The sequence below is a fragment of the Spinacia oleracea genome, chromosome 1 (assembly GCF_020520425.1).
Source record: "Spinacia oleracea cultivar Varoflay chromosome 1, BTI_SOV_V1, whole genome shotgun sequence".
Lineage (NCBI taxonomy): Eukaryota > Viridiplantae > Streptophyta > Magnoliopsida > Caryophyllales > Amaranthaceae > Spinacia > Spinacia oleracea.
The window spans coordinates 27,832,343-27,851,147 of NC_079487.1; the positions used below are offsets into that span (position 1 = coordinate 27,832,343).

General features: G+C 36.1%; 1 long non-coding RNA gene across 2 annotated transcripts; it reads right to left on the reverse strand.

Moving 5' to 3' along the window:
• Window positions 1-7,415: 7,415 nt before the first annotated feature.
• On the reverse strand, window positions 7,416-17,819 carry LOC130465784 (uncharacterized). Of its 2 annotated transcripts, XR_008925799.1 has the most exons (8): window positions 17,517-17,819; window positions 15,121-15,259; window positions 14,669-14,851; window positions 10,182-10,250; window positions 9,043-10,065; window positions 8,858-8,965; window positions 8,408-8,759; window positions 7,416-7,657 (listed from the first exon to the last, which is right to left on the reverse strand). It is a non-coding gene; the product is annotated as an uncharacterized lncRNA (long non-coding RNA). The 2 variants fall into 2 exon arrangements; XR_008925798.1 differs by having other exon boundaries at window positions 9,043-10,250.
• Window positions 17,820-18,805: the final 986 nt, after the last annotated feature.

Consider the following 18,805-nt stretch of genomic DNA (forward strand, 5'->3'; position numbering starts at 1 on the left):
GCAATGCTAAAGTCTATTCGGATAATGTTAGCAATCGCTGCATATTACGATTACGAAATATGGCAGATGGATGTCAAAACTGCTTTCTTAAACGGCGTTTTAACAGAAACTGTGTTTATGACACAGCCTGGAGGTTTTGAGGATCCAAAGAATGCTAAAAAGGTATGCAAGCTAAAGAAGTCAATCTACGGATTGAAGCAGGCATCCAGGAGCTGGAATATACGTTTTGATGAAGCAGTCAGTGACTTTGGTTTCATCAAGAACGTAGACGAATCTTGTGTATACAAGAAGGTCAGTGGGAGCAAAATTGCTTTCCTAGTATTATATGTCGACGACATATTACTTATCGGAAATGACATTCCTATGTTGAACTCTGTCAAGATTTGGCTTGGGAAATGTTTTTCGATGAAAGATCTAGGAGAAGCACAGTACATATTGGGCATCAAGATTTACAGAGATAGATCTAAAAGGATGATTGGACTTAGTCAAAGCACTTATATCAATAAGGTGCTTGATAGGTTCAAGATGGCGGACTCCAAGCGAGGCTACCTACCCATGTCTCATGGAATGACTCTAAGCAAGAATCAGTGCCCAAAAACACTTGATGAGCGTAGACGAATGAATGGGATTCCATATGCATCATTGATTGGTTCAATAATGTATGCTATGATATGTACACGCCCGGATGTTGCGTATGCACTCAGTGCTACGAGCAGATACCAGTCAGACCCAGGAGAGGCGCATTGGACTGCTGCCAAGAATATTCTGAAGTACCTGAAAAGGCACAAAGATGACTTCCTGGTCTATGGTGGAGATGATGAATTAATTGTTAAAGGCTATACGGACGCAAGTTTCCAAACCGACAAAGATGATTTCAGATCACAGTCTGGGTTTGTCTTCTGCCTCAACGGAGGAGCAGTAAGCTGGAAAAGTGCTAAGCAAAGCACCATTGCGGATTCTACAACTGTAGCGGAGTACATTGCTGCACATGAAGCAGCAAAGGAAGCTATATGGCTAAGGAAGTTCATAGGTGAACTTGGTGTAGTCCCCTCCATTAAAGGACCAATAGCCCTGTATTGTGATAATAACGGAGCTATTGCACAGGCGAAGGAGCCTAGACACCACCAGAGAGTCAAGCATGTACTTCGTAGATTTCACCTTCTACGAGAGTTCGTTGAAAGAAAAGAAGTCGAGATAAGCAAAATTGGAAATGATGATAACATATCAGATCCATTGACTAAACCTCTGCCGCAGGCGAAGCACAACTCGCACACTGCAGCTATGGGAATCAAGCACATTGGAGAATGGCTTTGATGACCCTGTTTAATGTTTTAAAGTTTTAGAGTTTAAATCTTTGTAAAACATTATTGGTTAATCATTCACAATAAATGAAAAGAATTCATTTTTCCATTTAATTTGTGGTTTATTAAATGATGAGTCCCTTCAATTTGACGATATATTCAAGATAGACTGTCAGGACCAGTCCTGTGACTAAGAAATGTCTATCAAGTGAACTTGAATGTCAAAGGTTGAAAATGGTCCCTAGTCGGAGTTTTCTATAAAATTGGACGCATAGAAAACGTTAGACGACTAGAATGCAAGATGACTAGTAGTTCTGTTTCTTGAACTATGTGGACATGGCAATGTCATAATCATTTGCATAGATACTTACTTTGGGAAGACTAGTATCGGACAAGACCTATGAAACTTTACTGTAAGAGATGAAAATCTGTCATAAGTAAATTTCATTAAAATTATTAGACACTAAATCCTCAATACCTGAGTGATTTGAGATTACTTGTTTGAGAACTGGTTGCTTTGACGTTGACCAACCGTCGCACCGTAAAAGGAGGCTATAAAGGCAACGCTCAGGTAATCACCTATCAAACGAAGTCTAATCTCAAGATCGCAAGATTGGAATTGTCCTCCCGTAAATCGGGATGAGATGCTTAAAAGTTGTACAAGGCCACTCGGAGAGCTAGAAACTGTGAAATGCATGGCCGTGCTCGGATGAATCATAGGCTATGATTATCTGTTTATTTGATCAGTTGAACTCTGAAACCGAGAAACACCTCTGGACATAATAAGGATGACAACTCTTACCTTATGTTCAAGAGCAAGCATCGAGCGACAAAGGAATTAGGAAATGCACACTTGTCCCTATGGACAAGTGGGAGACTGAAGGAAATAATGCCCTTGGTCCAAGTATGCATTCAATGTTAAGTCTAATAAATGCGGTTCAGTATTAATTAACAAGTTAATAATCCAGTGAGATCAAGTGAGCTGAATGCCTAGCTAGAGGCCGCTTCAGTTCAAGTGGAATTAATGATATTAATCCACAGCTTACTCTTGACTGAACCCGTAGGGTCACACAAATAGTACGTAAACGGATCAAGTATTTAATGGCATTAAATACTCCATCTATGGATATTCGGAATCGACGGATCTTGTTTTCAGTGGGAGCTGAGATCGTCACAGGCAAGAAATGAATACTCCGGAATCGATGATATTGCCGGAAACGGAAATATGGATCGTATCGGAAATATAAATATTATTCAAGTCGTAGATGTTGCCGGAAACGGAAACATGGTACGTATCGGAAAATATTATCGGAAATGGAAATATTGCCGGAATCGGAAATATTGCCGGAAACGGAAATATTGTCAGAATCGGAAATATTATCGGAATCGGAAAATAATTCCGAAAACGGAAATATTAAATATTTGTTCGAAACGGAAATTGATTCTGGAATCGGAAATATTAAATATTGTTCGTATCGGAAATGAATTCCGGAATCGGGAATTTAATCGGAAGCATATCGTACGAGTTAGCATCGGACGAGGCCCGCTAGACGAAGGCCCAGCACGAAGCCAGGCCATCGCCCAGCGAGCCAACACGCACCATCGCATGCCAAGCCTCGACTAGGCCCAGCGCAAGGCCAGGCCCAGCCAAGGCCTGGGGCGCGCGCGCGAGAGCACAGCAGCAGTGGGCCGAGCGTTGTGCGCCTAGCGTGGGCCGCAAGGCTTGCGCGGGTGTACGGTGCTCGTGCAATGCTTTTGCGGGAATCCTAAAGCAATCGGGATTCGAAATATGATTAAATCCTAAAACTATTAGATAATGATTATTTAATTAGAGTCCTAGTAGGGTTATAATTAAATAAATTAGTATCCTAATAGGATTCCAAATCCTTTTCCATAACTCTATAAATAGGTGCCTAGGGTCACATATTTATATAGATTATTCAAGTATTCAAAGTGAGTTTTTGAGAGAAAAATTCAGTCACACATTTGCCTATAAAGTGCCGAAAATAATAGTACCTTAAGGGCGATCCTAGTTGGTCAATCTTAAGGCGGATCCGGACGTGCTGTGGACTATCTACGGAGGGACGACACTTGGAGTCCTAAAGACTTGTTCTTGTTCGGTTCGGGCGCAGCTAGGGAAGGCACGCAACAAAGAGTATGCATCTAAACTATGCTAAATGATTATGTGTAAATAATATGTTTTCCTGGCTTTATGGTTTTTCCGCATGATTTATGAATTGTCATATGTATCATAACCTAACATTTTCTCTTTGGTAGCCATTAAGTTTTGTAAATTCTCAACGGTAACAAAATATTTTCCAAGTTCTCTCAAATAGCATTCATTTTTAAAAGTTTCTCTATGATAGCATTGTTCTTGTAATTAACACTGAATTAAAAAAAATTAACACGACTAGCAACCGGTAGAAACAGTCGGAGCCTTCCTTGGTTCAAATTATCAGCTATCCACGGGTGTTTGTTACTAGTTAATCATGTTGTGCACCACCGTAACTAGGGTCGAACTTACAAAAAACCCTAGTGATAGTGTTGTCAAAAATAGCCATGTACTCATTGTGTTCATTCCTTTAGGGCATTCCCTTAAGAAAAAGTCCAGTTGCCCAATATAAGTGAAAGCTTCACCGGCTCCCACGAAGAAAAACTATGGTATAAGCCAAAATACGCTTAATGGAACAACCTCGTAAGGCTTGTTTACCAATTAAGCCTGCATTTTGGGCAGTATTCAAACGTTTGACTTCAACAAGAGCTGCAGATATCATGGAGATGATTGAGAACACTAGGCCAACTCCGATCCTCTAAAGTGGAGTAAGTCCTTGAGGGTTATGAAGGAGTCTTGAGGCTATTAGTATGACCACACGATCATATACAGCGTCCTCGGAGGTTTGTGAATGAGGAAGGTTTAAAGAAATAAAGCCATGGTTTACAATAAGAATAGGAAGAAGACGCATGAAGTTTAAGAGTGAAGGAGTTAATGAATTCCCTTTTTTATTTTTATAATTAGGTTAATTATTTTTAAGTTAGGTTAATTAGCTGCTAATTATAATAAGATTGCTATAATAGAGAAAATTTTGAAAAGTAATGTTATTTGAGAGAACTTGGCAAATATTTTGTTACCATTGAGAATTTGCAAAACTTGATGGCTACCAATGAGAAAAACCCTAATAATAATTCCCTTCAAAAAAAAAATAACGACAATCATCATCATCAAGCATTCCAATTAAATCCCCAAATGAACTGCAATTCATTAAATGTAAATTATTCGGTTTAACAGAGCTCAGGAAGGTACCCATGCTTACAATAAGGCCATAAGGGGATCCAAGAAGGGTTGGGTTTGTGGCCTTTGTTTCGATCATCATCATCATCGATAGTTGGAATCAAGTTAAGAGAAAGCTCAACTGCTATCCGGTAAGAAGGGGTCTTATGGTGAGAAGTGTGAGAAGTGATCTCACCCATCCAATTAACCAAATCCAACGGAGCAAATTGCCTCCGTATTACTAATGGTACTCTGTAATTTTTAAAAATAAATTGCAAACTCAATTTAAATCATTTACGTGGACATATGTTATTATCAACTGATCTTATTGTTTCTTTCTTCTCCCCTTCTCTGTCCAATGAAAGCATAACCAAAGCTGCCATGGAGCTTGGAAGCTTGCAATTTCAATTTTGTCGTTTCGCAATTCTTCTTCCATTTAATGTTGGTTTTTGGCTTTACTACCCAGAAGTAGAGATACACCATTGATAATCTATAGATACATCAATAGCAAATTACAAATACATCAAAGTTAAACTATAGATACGTCAAGAGAAAACTACATATACATTAAAAGTGGAGTACATTATAAGTACATCAAAAATCATATCAGTGTTGTATACACATCAGACAACAACCACATGATCAATTAATTGAATTAGGGGAATTTGAGGAGTGAGAAAATTTAGTGAAGAAACATTATATTAATTTCGTTCCTCCATTCTTCTATGAGATTGCATTGTTTACATTTTAAGATGATGAAATAAACCTGGATACGTCACGTAACGAATGCAAGTTAATCGAGCATACATCAATGGAGTACATTTTTCTTGGGCTTGGCTAGGCTGCTCAACGGAATTTTCGAATTTCGATAGCGACATGAAAGGAAAAAGGAGTGAGAAGGAAGAAGATAAAGAAGTTAGTCACGTGGGAGTAGGAATAGGGAAAGGACATAAGAGAACTGGCTCTATTTTTCTCAACATTAGAACGCTGCAATTAATGATAACTTATTATCATCCGTTGGATTAGTGGATCGAACGGTTACCGATGCTTCTCACGCTTCTCACGTGAGCTTAAACATATATATATATATATATACCGCGCACTACCATTGTGCCGGCGGCATGGTTTCCGCGCACAACAATTGCGCCGGCGACACGGCCTCTGCGCAGATCTTGTGTGTAACGGTCGTGTCGCCGGTGCAATAATTGTGCGCGGCAACCGTGCCGTCGGCGCAAAGGCTTGCGCGATAGTTTTTCTAAATAAAATTACAAACTGTAGAAGAAGAAGCAGATCTGCCATTGTTGCCCGACTTGTATGAAATTCAAGTGTACCTAACGATCAAAGTTGGGGTAAAAGAAGCAGCAGCAACGATCAATAGTGTATTATACTCAGATCTTTGGGGTTTGATCCGGCCTTACTAGTCATAGAAACTTCTCATTGGATTTACAAGAAGAGATTATTATTATTATTATTATTATCAGTATTATTATTCTTATATTGTTGATGATTAATTATTATTAGTTTTGGAGGGGGTAAACATTAGAAGGATAAAATCGTATTTTCTTATCATAAATGCGGGCGTTTTTTATAAAAAGGTGGGCGTCGAATTACAATACACTAACTTTATCACTAACAAAATAAAGAACTTTTACATATATAAGAGTAGATTTTAAGTATTTTGAGTTAATTTTACTACCATACACTAATAAATACGGAGTAAGAAATAAGAATTTATGTATTTGATGTTTAGGGTTAAGCCAAAAATAATATTCAATGGTAAGTAATCCCATCAGCACATAATGGGTTGTAGAAGAAGCTGAAAAAGAGGAAGCAACCCAATACAAACCTTTTTGGGAACAAAAAGTGTTGGTTTATAGTCTTGCTCAAAGACTCGTGCAGCTCACACATTAACTGCCATACATCATGGCCATGCAGCAAGTAGCAAAGCAGTTAGCACAAGCAATGCAGTGATCTCATTACAAGCTTTTAGAAGACAGCAAGCTCAACAACCTTTCCTATATTCAAGGAAGTTTGTTAGAGAGTCAGTTACATGATCCAAGAGTATCAATCAACTAAGTTAGCTTAGGTGTACATCTAGCTGTTTCTGATTGGTTAACAATGTCTATCTTATTTCCTATTGGTCTAGACACCTCACTTGGATTGATATATATATATATATATATATAGAATAGATGCTGTAATAATGTTATTCATTCAATAATAATTCAAATCATTCTTTCTCTCTCAATGGCTTAGGATTTCATTTCCTTTCATTTCTTTTAAAGATTTTCATGCTAGTTCATGAAAACTAACATGGTATCAGAGCAGCATCTTTAGATTCTGCTAGAATTCTGCATAGTTTCTCTATCTTTTACTCTGAATTCAGTAGAATTCTTTGTTGATTAGTCGAAATATTTCAGAATTTCATCAGTAATTCCAGAAAAATGCCTGCTGATCAGGTTGATCCTTCCACTAGAGGAAAAAACATCATAAGTTGCCCTTAAAATAGGCTTATAAGTTGCCCTTTATAAGGGCAACCTATGACTGGGTCACTTTTGTAAAATTATCAAAAGTTGCCCTTAACAAGGGCAACTTATAAGCTTATAAGTTGCCCTTGTTTGCAACAAGGGCCACTTATGTGAAACTTATAAGTTGCCCTTGTTTCATTTATAAGCTTCACATAAGTTGCTCTTGTTGCAAACAAGGGCAACTTTTGAGTTTTTTTTTTTAAAAAAAAAATAATAAAAAATCTACAATATAATTCCTGATATTCTGCAATATAATTTCTGATAATGCAATATAAAATTCTGCATTATAATTTATAGAATACTGTTTCACCAAACATCAGCTTGACGTTCCTCAAAAATGATATAAATTTCAAATTTCCAATAATATTACCGAATTAATTCAAATGTAATTAATTAAATCGATAAATAACAAAATAATGTAAGAGTAACGGATAACTACAAGCCTGCTCTATTTATTACACTGAGGGTAGTTCACAATCGTTGAAGTAAGTAGCCCACTTGTCTCGAACTTCATCCAACTCCTCTTTGGTAAAGGACCCCTCCCTTGGAGTTTTGAAAACCTTTAAAATAACAACGTACATGCAAACCAATAAATTAAATTGAGTTTCATATGCGAAAATAGAAATTATATTGGTCGCGAAACAACTTTCTGAGTGTACTAAGATTCATTTCAAGTTCTTTATGCACATCTAAGGCTCATTTGGCTCGATATAGATCATATTTGGCCAAATATGGCATTTTCGATCCCAAACATCAACAAATGAACCTAACGACAATTTCTAAATCTTTTTCATGATTCATATGAATAGTTATATGTTTATAAGACTCATTTAAGTTCGTTATTCACGCCTATGGGTCATTTGGGTCGATATAGGTCATTTATGGCCAAAAATGGCATTCTCGATCCCAACTACCAACAAACTAACCTATTTCCACATTCCAAACGTTTTTCATGATTCATATGATTAGTTATATGTTTATGAAAATCATTTCAAGTTCGTTATGCACGCCTATGGGTCGATATAGGTCATTTATGGCCAAAAATGGCATTTTCGATCCCAACTATTCACAAATGAACCTAAGAACACTTAATTCGACTTAACATAACTGGAGTATATTTTAGTCTCCCTTGATTTATATATGTTATTATTTCATTTTTATGTTAATAATGTACAGAGTGCAGCAGGGAAAAAGAGAAATATTGAAACTCAATGCGAGGAAAAAAATGAAGAAAAACTCAAAACCAGTTGGAGGGAAAAAACTACAGGATTAATAGCGGGATAACAATAAATCACTTATGAATACAGTACCTGTGCGCTAATTTCAACCTGGCCATTTCTTATATTACGAACAGGGTGATTTTCTCCATGATGATCAAACTTGATTTTATAAGTTTTACCACCCAATGCTTGACCCGGCAGTTGGTACAGCTGAGGGATCTCCAATATCGGGTCTGTCCAATTAATTCCTTCACTGTATCAACAAAATATGCTAGAGCTGAGGGGTCTCCCGGGCCACTGCTGAAGAAAACGCCACCTGGTTGAATTTTCAGTGTCTCTTGTGCTTGCCATGTTGATGGAACAACAATAATCTTACATCCATATGATGCCATGCAGACGCCTCAAAATGTTATGCTTGATACCAAAATCCGTAAGCTACCACCTTCAATTTTAGAAAACATCCAAAAAGAAACAATGAATGAGAGTTAATAGTTAAACATATGGTCATAATAAATATAGCAATAGCAGCAAAGCACAGACCTTAAAAGTTTCCCCAGTTCTGCCGTTTGTATTAAATTCCCTTTCATCGTCAGTTTTGTTGACCCATTTAAGGAGCTTGGCAAGAAACACCACTTATCAAACCAACACCTGCAAAATTCTAATCCCAACATTAAAGCAAAATTTACAGTTTGCCTTTTCCAACCTCAGCAGGAAGAAAATATTACCAATAATGTCCTAGAACGAGCCATTTATAAGAGTCGTTGGTTGTATGATTTTGTTTCTTATGTGCTCAGCACACCAATAAGACCCCCATCTTCCCTCAATATACGGGTGATAGCACGGGTGTCAACATCATCTATAATAATATCATAAAAAGATAGACTGAAAGTTAAAAGGGAAGCAAATTCAAACTAACTACAAATACATGGTCTTTACGAGTCAAAGTTTTTAAAATAAAATTTTCAGCTAAAGACCAAGATTTCATGAGCACATACAAAAACCAAGGCCACTGCAACGAACAACCTACAGCAGCTCAACAACATTGCAGCCTTACAGCAGCAACTACATACATGAGCGTTGATAACAGCAGCGGCTCCGTGTAACCTGTCACATCACTTCCGTATACAGTCATTGCTAAATCATTTACTGTCGTCGTTCATGAAGCCACTGTCATGCGAGCAAGCAAACTGCAGCAACAGCCCCACACGAAGCAAGCAAATAACACCAAGCCACGAGCAGATCAGCAACAACAAACAGAACAACAACATAGCAGAGGTACAGGTCTGTGCGCGCGCACAGCCTGCCTGTAGGGGCGCAAAAATCTACAAAAATCATGCAGTAAGCTCTGGGAATTGTGTGCATGCACAGAGATTACAGCTGTGTGCCCGCAGAGACCTGGGAATTATGTGCACGCACACAATTCCCAGAGCTCACTGCTGACTCATAGAAGGATACAGATTTAGACTGACTCGTAGAAGGATCAAAATGAAGTGCTTAATCATTGTTTTGAAGGAAACTAGCAGAGCACTAAACAACACTAATAGTAAAGCGAATGTAAGGAAAATCAAGACGAACAAACTTATGAATTAGCTTTTAAATGAGTAACACCAGATCATCATAACACCAAAGAAAATAGAACTATGAGCGCTAGATAACGCTTCCTTCATGCACCTATAATTGTAGTCCTTCACCACAAAATATACTGGTGGTCCAATTCTGAGGACGTCTGAAATATTTTTAAAATATCCCTGATAAAAGAAAAAGCACCAGAAAAGCTTTCAGAGATTGTAAACCTGTGACATGGCCATTTGTTCCAAGTATATTATTTTCAGAAAATACTAGGCATAAATAATTAAAAATAGACCTGAAGATAAGAGTCTCTAGGAAGAACGACTTGTTGCTCCAGACCACGTTCAATCCTGGTGCATAATGTCTGCAGAGCTTCCACGGTCAAAATCGTTAGTTTTAAAATATCAAAGAAGACAACAAAGCATGTAAACTATTGGGGTTTGGAGAGGTCAAGATGTACAGAGTCTCACCCCCTAACTAATCAAAACTAAACAAAGACTTCTCCAATAAAATAATAAACACAAATGGAGACAATAAGACAGAGATAAGCACCCAAAAAAAGAGCCTAAATCAAGAATGACTGACAATGCTGGACAATGCCATAGCAACAAATATAGAAACAACAAGTATTTTCACTCCCCAGAGACTCGGTATTGGCGCATGGACATCCTAATATTGAGAGGCAAAGGGAATTCACCACATTAGAAGAGATACAGTAAAAATAGCAGGATGTATTACATCAAAAAAATTCTACTTATTATTTGAGAAATAGTGATTAGAATGCATCCAAATTAGTCACTATTGTTTTTTATGGCAAGTGCTACAATGACTGGAAACTATCCATGATGATTGCTTTATTAGCATGGAACAAATTGTGTTTTGTTGATGCACTAGAGGAAAAAACATCATAAGTTGCCCTTAAAATAAGCTTATAAGTTGCCAATTATAAGGTCAACATATGGGGGGGTCACTTTTGTGAAATTATCAAAAGTTTCCCATAACAAGGGCAACTTATAATCTTATAAGTTGCCCTTGTTTGCGACAAGGGCAACTTATGTGAAACTTATAAGTTGCCCTTGTTGCATACAAGGGCAACTTATAAGCTTCACATAAGTTGCCCTTGTTGCAAACAAGGGCAACTTTTGAATTTTTTTTAAAAAAAAAATATCTGCAATATAATTTCTGATTTTACAATATAAAATTCTGCATTATAATTTATAGAATACTGTTTCACCAAACATCAGCTTGACATTCCTCAAAAATGATATAAATTTGAAATTTCCAATAATATTACCGAATTAATTCAAATGTAATTAATTAAATCGATAAATAACAAAATAATGTAAGAGTCACGGATAACTACAAGCCTGCTCTATTTATTACACTCAGAGTAGTTCACAATCGTTGAAGTAAGTAGCCCACTTGTCTCGAACTTCATCCAACTCCCCTTTGGTAAAGGGCCCCTCCCTTGGAGTTTTTAAAACCTTTAAAAGAATAACGTACATGCAAACCACTAAATTAAATTAAGTTTCATATGCGAAAACAAAAATTATATTGGTATTTTCGATCCCAAATATCAAGAAATGAACCTAATTAAGGACACTTTCTAAATCTTTTACATGATTCATATGCTTAGTTATATGATTATAAGACTCATTTCAAGTACGTTATTCACGCCTATGGGTCATTTGGGTTGATATAGGTCATTTATGGCCAAAAATGGCATTTTTGATCTCAACTACCAACAAACGAACCTATTTCCACATTCTAACCCTTTTTCATGATTCATATTATTAGTTATATTTTTATGAAACTCATTTCAAGTTCGTTATGCAAGCCTAATGGTCATTTGGGTCGATATAGGCCATTTATGGCCAAAAATGGCATTTTCGATCCCAACTACCAACAAACGAACCTATTTCCATATTCTAAACGTTTTTCATGATTCATATGATTAATTATATGTTTATAAGACTCATTTTAAGTTCGTTATGCACGCCTATGGGTCATTTGGGTCGATATAGGTCATTTATGGCCAAAAATGGCATTTTCGATCCCAACTACCAACAAACGAACCTCTTTCCATATTCTAAACGTTTTTCAGGATTCATATGATTAGTTATATGTTTATAAGACTCATTTTAAGTTCGTTATGCACGCCTATGGGTCATTTGGGTTGATATAGGTCATTTATAGGCAAAAATGGCATTTTCGATCCCAACTACTAACAAACAAACCTATTTCCATATTCTAAACGTTTTTCATGATTCATATGATTAGTTTTATGTTTATAAGACTCATTTCAAGTTCGTTATGCACGCTTATGGGTCATTTAGCTCGATATAGGTCATTTATGGCCAAAAATGGCATTTTCGACCCCAACTACCAACAAACGAACCTATAACCACATTTTAAACCTTTTTCATGATTTATATGATTAGTTATATGATTATAAGACTAATTTCAAGTTCTTTATGCACGCCTATGGGTCATTTGGGTCAATATAGGTCATTTATGGCCAAAAATGACATTTTCGATCCCAACTTCCAACAAACGAACCTATTTCCACGTTCTAACCCTTTTTCATGATTCATATCATTAGTTATATATTTATAAAACTCATTTCAAGTTCGTTATGCACGCATATGGTTCATTTGGGTCTATATAGGTCATTTATGGCCAAAAATGGCATTTTTGATCTCAACTATCAACAAACGAACTTATATTCAAATTCTAAACTTTTTTGATGATTCATATGATTAATTATATGTTTATAAGACTCTTTTAAATTTGGTTATGCATGCCTATGGATCATTTGAGTCGATATAGGTCATTTATGGCCAAAAATGACATTTTCGATCCCAATTACCAACAAACGAACCTATTTCCACATTCTAAACCTTTTTATTGATTCATATGATTATTTTTATGATTATGAAACTAATTTCAAGTTCGTTATGCACGCCTATGGGTCATTTGAGTCGATATAGGTCATTTATGGCCAAAAATGGCATTTTCGATCCCAACTACCAACAAACAAACTTATATTCCAATCTAAACCTTTTTAATGATTCATATTATTATTTATATATTAATGAAACTCATTTCAAGTTCGTTATGCACGCCTATGGGTCATTTGGGTCGATATAGGTCATTTATGGCCAAAATTGGCATTTTCGAACCCAACTACCAACAAACGAACCTATTTCCACATTCTAAACCTTTTTAATGATTCATATGATTAGTTATATGATTATGAAACTCATTTCAAGTTCGTTATGCACGCCTATGGTTCATTTGGGTCGATATAGGCCATTTATTGACTATATAGTCAAAATATGACATATAACGATCAAACGAGCTTTAAATGTGCATAAATTGACCAAATTATACGAGAATGAGGATTGACAACGTAATAATAAGTATATTAAACATGTAAAGGGTTAAGAATAACTATTTTGGTTCATTAGATGAGTTGGGAGCGAAAATAGTTATTTTAGTCAAAATATGACATAAAACAATCAAATGAGCTTTAAATGTGCATAACTTGATCAAAGTAGATGAGATGAGTATTGGAAACCTAATCATAAGTATGTTAAACATAAAAAGGGTTTATAGTGCCTATTTTGGTTCATTATTTGAGAGTTGGGAGCGAAAACGACCATTTAAGTCAAAATATGACATAAAATGATCAAATGACCCCTAAATGTGCATAACTTGATCAAAGTAGATGAAATGAGTTTTGGAAACCTAATAATAAGTATGTTAAACATTAAAAGGGTTTATAGTACCTATTTTGGTTCATTAGTTGAGAGTTGGGAGCGAAAACAACCATTTAAATCAAAATATGACATATAACGATCAACCGAGCCTTAAATGTGCATAACTTGATGTAGATGAAATGAGTTTTGGAAACCTAATAATAAGTATGTTAAACATTAAAAGGGTTTATAGTACTTATTTTGGTTCATTAGTTGAGAGCGAAAACAACCATTTAAGTCAAAATATGACATATAACGATCAAACGAGTCTTAAATGTGCAAAAATTGACCAAAGTAGATGATAATGAGAATTGAAAACCTAATACTATGTATATTAAACATTTAAAGGATTTATTATACCTATTTTGGTTAATTAGTTTATAGTTGGGAGCTAAAACAACCATTTAAGTCAAAATATTAAATACTGATCTACTACTTTAGAAAACATTGGGGGATGATACAATGTAAGCAATTTTTTTATTCTAGAAATTTCAGTTGATCATATATTTAAGGTGATGATAAGTTATTGAATCACTAGCTTGCTTGAAGTTTTAGCCTTTCCATTCTTATTCTCCACGAAATCTTGCTTGCCCTTATTTTAGTTTATCTAGTTCTAGGCTTAGTTTCACTATATTCTCCCATTTTATTCTATTTTTCTTCTATCTAGCTCTAGGATTTGGGGCTTGCTAACTGCTAAAGCATGCAGCAACAACAGCACAACAACATGCAGCAACAGCAGCACAAAAGCTGCAACAACATGCAACAACAACAACAACAACAACAACAACAACAACAACAACAACAACAACAACAACAACAACAACAACAACGACTGCTAACTGTTGTGGTTGTGTTGTGCTCTACCATGGCCCTGCTGCTGTTGTTGGCTCTGCTGTGGCAGTGTTATTTTTCTGCTAACTGCTGTGACAGTGTTATATTTCCCTTTGGGGGAAAAACGAATACTCAGGTTTTAATTTAAATTCTACTTTAGGCAGTCAAAATCAATGGCATTGGAGTTTACCTACTGCTGGACGAACAAATTGAGTCTAGGAAAAGATGCAGAGCTATCCTGGTGAGAAGTTGAGCTGCGCCTGGATATGCCTGAGATACTTTTAGCAAAAGAAGAAGCTGGATTGATCCTAGTTAGATCCGCATACCCCTTTGTGAACTTTCCATACATGCTGGAATGTCTAGATTTTGTGATCTGATAGCATGTCAAAATCCAGCAATTAGAGTATAGGATATTTTTACACATCAAATTTGCTTATGGTAAAGTTCCCATGTGAATAAGAAAGAATGGTTTCAAGGACAATTTAAGTCGAGGACACAACACAAGTTATAAGTCATCAAATACCTAAAATGAGGGGAATATCCACCAACATGCAGCAAATCACTAATTCTTGTTGAAGGCAATGCAAACACAGAAGAGACATCAACCAAAAAAAAAAATACAAACCACAAAATTTTGTGTACCTTCGTTAGCCTTGATAGCAAGCTCCATGGACTCGACTACATCTTTAAGCAAAGGCAATCCCATGCAGTAGTTCACAGAATTTCCATATCCTTTCAAAACAAAGGCCTCCAGATCATCTGTCCATTATAGCAAAGAAATCTACAAATAAAAAACATTGTAGAAGTTAGTAAAAGAAAAAGGAGTTCCAATGAAAGCCACACATACTCCAACACAAAAGGACGCAGTTTCATTTTAGAAGGAGGATAGCATACTTATAAATTTTTCGCCTGAAAAAATCCAACACACACAAAACATACATGCAATATATTGAGAACATGGCGAGAAAAACCCAATTTTAGGGAACAAACAAACTCCGTGATATCCACATAGGAAAATTTACATAAGGCTAAATATTGTACAGATAATGAATCTACAGTCGCTAAATTTCCAATTCAGGCCTGTAAAATTCAACTATCATGGCATTTGCACATTTATTTACAACAAAGATGCAAAGTATACCAGCAAACATTAATCAATACCGGAAAGCAGCAAAAACCAGTCACTCAGCCCGAACTCTAATGGAACAGAATAGTTGAATGAGAAAACTATACCAGCACAAAAGTTCCTAAAAATTAAAACTTTCATACGCAAAAATTACATGGAAACCCCATCATAATAACCTTGAACTAAAACTGCACATACTCCGAATTAATTATCCAACAACACAATCATTTGTGCTCAATACCAAGCCACATAATATGTCCAAGAATCCAACACTACAAGAAAGTTCGGTATATGATAAATTGATAACTACTGCATGTGGATGTCAAGTAAAATAATGGAGAGTGGTTCTGGCATAAAACCATGTCTCCACTTCATTTCAATTTCATAAGCATTAATTTTAATCACAATGTCTCCATTTCTATGTACAATTCAATTCAACACAGTATGTACAATTCAATTCAACACATCCTAAAACTAGAAATTAATCAGCATAATAAAATAAAAAACCAAAATAAGCAGCAGCAGATCAGCTGCTGAACAGATTTCTGATCTGTTCAACTGTTGATCTGCAGCTGAACAGATCAGTTTCTGATATGTTCAACAACTGATCTGCTGATGATGATCTGTTGTTGAACAGACCAGAAACTGATCTATTCAGCTGCAGATCAGCAGCAGCAGATCAGCTGCTGAACAGATCAGTTGCTGAACAAATCCAATGATAATTTTGTGAGATAAATTGGCTAAAGTATGTTGAGAAGATGCATGTCTTGCTACTAGAGTGATTAAGTAAATTAGGGGAAGAAGCTTGAATATGCAACAAGCAACCCGCTCATCCAAACCCCCAACTGAGGGTGGGGACAATAATCAAACAAATCATCTTCTGTTGCAGGGTGCAGCAACAGTTAAGGATTGCTTTGACTACAAGCTAATTAGACTGAGTACCATATTACATGGGGACCAAGACCAATGACTCTAAACAAAATTGAAAGCTTCTAGAGTTTCAGGCAATCAAGTGACAAAAGCTTAATATTCACAAACTAAATACAGTGTTATGTTAACCTCATCAGCAAGGACATGATATACAAGATTCATTCAATTCTACCTCCTCTTACCCGTAAATTACCCAAATGTTATATTGTGTCCATTTGCAGTCATAATGTTATTAACGAGATACAACCATATAGGCGGCACATCACTAAAGCTGATATTGATGGATAAGAAACCAAGATAAGATAATTCTGTAGACCATAAACCATAATTTTCGGTACAACCCCAAAGTAAGTTCTGAAAAATTATTACCAGGCCTCGACCCACCATGCTGCATTACCAGACAAATTCACTGGTTGTATGACCTCCTGAAGAGCAGTTTAACAATACAAGTACGATCCTGGGGTTGTTTCCCAAAACAGTTTTGAGTTCATATGATAATTATTGTCCTTCAAAGCTTAGCTACTCATACTGCACTCTCAATTCTCAGCCAATAGATCAAACAAAACACAGTAATTATTTCTCCCCTTACTAGCTGCATTGATTATTTACATCTGGCTACTTTGCTCTATTAAAACATCAATAAGGTATTTAACACCTTCTATGATATCTACATCCTACATGTTTTACCATCTCAATCACTCTAAAAATTATCTACAATCAAACTCAAATAATTAAGCATGAAATTAGACAATCAAAGTTTCTCCAATTGCATTGTCTTTGTAAATTGACAAAATTATAACAAAGAAATTCTACAAATTTTATATACCCAGATAAGAATAAGGAGCACCTAGTAAAACAACAATTTTGATTTACACCAAAATCAAAATTTAGTGATTTTAAACATAAAAAATGGCTGGTTTTAGACATTCAAGAGTTGTGCAAGTATGAAATTGAGAGAGGGAAAAGGGTAATGATGGGTTACCTCGTTGAGGAGAGTGGAAAGAAGCTCAAAATTTTGATGAGACATCTTGTCAAATTTTACATTGATTGCCTACAAATTCGATCTCCCTTCACCGGCGTTCTGAATTTCTGTTGTCGCCTGAGAAGGAGGAGAGAGGGTGTGATTGTGTGAGTGTGGTTTAGCCGGTGGCTTCGTCGGTCACCCGAGAAGGAGGAGATAGCCGGTGGTTTCGCCGGTCACCTGTGCGGAGATGGTTGCAGGAGCTGTGAGAGACGTTGGGTGCAGGGAGGAGAGAGCAATGTCGTTTTTTTTTTAGTTCTTAGGTCAAAGGCTGTTAGGCTGCGCTTGTATTTTGCGAAATTTTCAGATTTTAATTATCTTTTTTTTAAAAAAAAAAATTCTTAAAAGTTGCACTTGTTTAATAAGGGCAACCTTTGATTAGCAACCTATAAGGATTTTTCCTCTAGTGATGGAAGCCTCAATCAACCAGCTGCAAATTCTTCCAATTATAAATTGTGGTGCAGATGTAATGACTTGGTAATTTCTTGGATGCTGGCTTATCTTGAACCTTCAATTTCAAGAAGTGTTTTATATTTGAGAACAGCAAGGGAAATCAGGCTCGATTTGGAATAGAGATTTTGTCAGTCATCTGGACCTCAGTTGTTTTCTATACAGTAGCAATTGTACAATCTTCATCAAGATGATGATAAAGAAGTATAAAGTTTCTGCACTAAAATTAAACTTCTCTGGGATCAACTTGATGGTTTAGATCCTTTGCCTACTTGTAGTTGCACAGGTTGTAGCTGTACTCTAACTCAAAAACTTCTGAAATCACAACAAAATCAAAGGTTGATCAAATTCTTGATGAAGTTGAATCTGAAGTATAATCATCCTAAAAGTGCGATTCTAATGATGAGTCCCTTGGCAACAATATCAAAAGCATAAGGTTTACTGTTCCAAGAAGAACAACAGAAAGAGGCATGCAATATTAGAAATCAACTGAGTTCAGAATCTCTGGTATTTACAACAAGGAAATTTGGTGATACTAAGTACAAGATTCAATATGGTGCTGGATCCAATACACAAAGTTCTTACTCTGGATATCAGCCAAGAAACAACACTAGGAACAATTTGTTTTGTGAATACTGCAGGATGAAAATTTACACAGTTGATAAATGTTGGAGGTTGCATGGATATCCTAAGGATTTCAAAGGCAAAGGTAAAAGAATAGTTGTTGTAGCTCAACTAGAAGAATGTCCTACAACTGAGAAATCTGAAGATGAAAACACTGGATTGGTTCATGCTACACT